Genomic DNA, 3,394 nt, shown 5'->3' with positions numbered 1-3,394 from the left:
TCAGGGACAGGCTGGGCTCGTCAACAGTATACAGGTGGGTTTCGTATGGTCGGGAACAGGCCGTAGTCGTCAGGCGGTCTATCCGGTATTTCTTGTTATTTCTTCTTTTTCTGGTTTTCAAGGCGTCTACATGTTTCGGCCACCTCGTTTGGCCATCTTCGGGACGGGATCGCTGAGTGCAATGGTCTGTGTCAGATGTATTCACGCTATTTATTGCATTCGGTGGCTTGAAGAAACAGGTACCTCACTTTTCATTGGGCAATACCTGTGACGTCACGAGCGATGTCATCAGGGGGCCCGTTGCTGTTGGCTGTCCTCTTCGTGGGCGGAGCCTCATCCTTATGGTGATGGTGGAGGTCCCCTCGAAGGGCGTGCTACCAGGTCGTCCTCAGGGCGAGAGCTTGAGCTGCGATCACCCTCAGGGTTACTAGGGACGTCCTCAGGATAGAAGCTAATGCTTCTATCATCCTCAGGATCCCTCTGTGCGATGGTCGTTGTGGGGCGGTGTCTGCTGTTCTCCTGACGGCGGTGGGGAGGAGGAAGTCTCCGGTTGTGATGTTTCAAACTGGGCTTCTCCCTCCGATGTGCAGCGCTTCTAAGATTCGCAAACGACGTAGATCGGGTGCCTGGGTCGATAACCTCGAAGTTACCGACGATGTCGCTGCGTTCGGATTCTTTTATTATGGGCAGTCCTTGCATGATTAAATACCGCTCCTTCCTGCGCGTGACAGGAGATCCTCTTGGAGAGGCGCATTGACGTCATCCCGATGTAAGTTCCGAGGCATCCTCGGATTGGGCACGTGTATCTGTAAATGACGTTCGTCCTCTTCAAGGGATCCTGCAACGGTGCCGGGTTATTTTTCATAATAAGACTGCATGTTTTTTTACTTGTATAAAATATGATCAAGTTGATCTGCTTGTTTTTGTTCGGTCGGTGGGGAAACGTGATTCCTGATTATTTCCCGTAGGGGCTCGCTCGTCTTCTTTATACCGCCGATGAAGGTGCCCTTGTAGAAAAAATTAATTTCTGCTGGGGGCCTGGCGGGGTTCCTGTAGGTACCATTCTTCCATGCTCTTCCTGAAGACGTTCTGGATGCTTCGGTTGGTTTGTGTCCGTTGTTTACTAGGACCTGGGCTGCACGTTCCATCTCCTTATGGGTGTCTGCCCATGTTTGAACAATGGGAAAGAGCTCTCCTGACGTAGGCGCTGATGTGGTGTCCTTATAGCGTTCAGGGCATTCACTCTCGCCGTTCAGACACATTCCCAGGTTCGTGGGCTTCGTGTAAACCCGTGTAGCGAACGCACCCTCCTTCTGTTCAACCAGGACGTCCAGGAAGGGAAGACGGCCATCACGGCTATATTCGATGGTAAATCGTAAACGGCTGTTGGTGTGGAAGGCTTGACGTATTTCCTCGATCTCCTCCCTCGTTCCTGCTTTGGATGAAAGTGTCATCTATATATCTTACGTATATAGGTGGCTTCCTAATGCTCCTAAAGACACGCTCCTCCACCATGCCCATGTAAAAGTTCGCAAACAGGACCCCGAGGGGGGATCCCATCGCTACACCATCGATTTGTAAGTACATATGGCCTGGTGGTTAATGAAGGGAGCCTTCTTGGTGCATATTTCCAGCAGAGAGCGAAGTGTTTCGGGGATATTTAGCGGGTCGGTGGATGGGTCTCTGTAGACGCGTTCAAGGATCATTTCGATGTTTCATCTACAGGAACGTTAGTAAACACGACTCTACATCCATCGATGCGATACTGCCTACCAGGGGCGCGGATCTTAAGGCTTGCAGAAACTCCGCAGACGACTTCAAACTATGTGTGCTGGGGATGGTAGGGGGTGAGAATAGTATTTAGTTGTTTAGCAAGGTGGTATGTGGGTGCTGGTATTTGGCTAATGATAGGTCTTAAAGGGTTTCCATGTTTATGTAGTTTTTCACATTTCCGTAAGATGTACCCGAGGTTGTAATCTCCAGAAATACTAGAGAGGTGTAAGGCGTTAGTGGCTGCGTTGACAGTTTCTATGATTCTATTGGCTTCGCGTTTAATGTCGTCTACGGGGTTCTTAGTAATACGTCGAAACTTAGTGGTATCGGCGAGGATCTCGTCGATTTTTTGTCTATATTCGGTAGTCTTGATAAGTACTAGGGCTGCGGTCTTGTCGGCTCTTCCTGACGGTGATGTCTTCTTTTTCTCTCAAGCTTTTAGCAGCATCCCGCAGAACGGCGATCGACGATGTTCACGTTTTTTATAAGTTCCTCGGTCTGTAAGGGCTTCTGCTAGAGGAGGAGGTTTGAAGGGCGTCGGTGGTGTGTACATTCCCAAGGCTTTCTTGTTTCATTATCGTCTCCGTAGATATTCTATCTCCATCCTTTTATTAAGGGGACGGGGGCGAGAGATGAAGTGGCAATTCAGGCCTTTCTTGAGTATGTCCTCTTCTTACAGACCGAGGAACTTATAAAAGTGACATCGTCGATCGCCGTCTGCGGGATGCTGCTAAAAGCTTGAGAGAAAACGAAGACATCACCGTCAGGAGAGCCGACAAGACCGCAGCCCTAGTACTTATCAAGACTACCGAATATAGACAAAAAATCGACGAGATCCTCGCCGATACCACTAAGTTTCGACGTATTACTAAGAACCCCGTAGACGACATTAAACGCGAAGCCAATAGAATCATAGAAACTGTCAACGCAGCCAGTAACGCCTTACACCTCTCTAGTATTTCTGGAGATTACAACCTGGACGTCCTGGTTGAACAGAAGGAGGGTGCGTTCGCTACACGGGTTTACACGAAGCCCACGAACCTGGGAATGTGTCTGAACGGCGAGAGTGAATGCCCTGAACGCTATAAGGACACCACCATCAGCGCCTACGTCAGGAGAGCTCTTTCCCATTGTTCAACATGGGCAGACACCCATAAGGAGATGGAACGTGCAGCCCAGGTCCTAGTAAACAACGGACACACCAACCGAAGCATCCAGAACGTCTTCAGGAAGAGCATGGAAGAATGGTACCTACAGGAACCCCGCCCAGGCCCCCTAGCAGAAAATTAATTTTTTCTACAAGGGCACCTTCCATCGGCGGTATAAAGAAGACGAGCGAGCCCTACGGGAAATAATCAGGAATCACGTTTCCCCGACCGACAACAACAAGCAGATCAACTTGATCATATTTTATACAAGTAAAAAAACATGCAGTCTTATTATGAAAAATAACCCCGCACCGTTGCAGGATCCCTTGAAGAGGACGAACGTCATTTACAGATACACGTGCCCAATCCGAGGATGCCTCGGAACTTACATCGGGATGACGTCAATGCGCCTCTCCAAGAGATCTCCTGTCACGCGCAGGAAGGAGCGGTATTTAATCATGCAAGGACTGCCC

The sequence above is a fragment of the Macrobrachium nipponense genome, chromosome 30, assembly GCF_015104395.2.
Source record: "Macrobrachium nipponense isolate FS-2020 chromosome 30, ASM1510439v2, whole genome shotgun sequence".
NCBI classification, from domain to species: Eukaryota; Metazoa; Arthropoda; class Malacostraca; order Decapoda; family Palaemonidae; genus Macrobrachium; species Macrobrachium nipponense.
The sequence above is the reverse complement of the archived record's forward strand: the minus strand, read 5'-3'. Positions refer to the sequence as shown.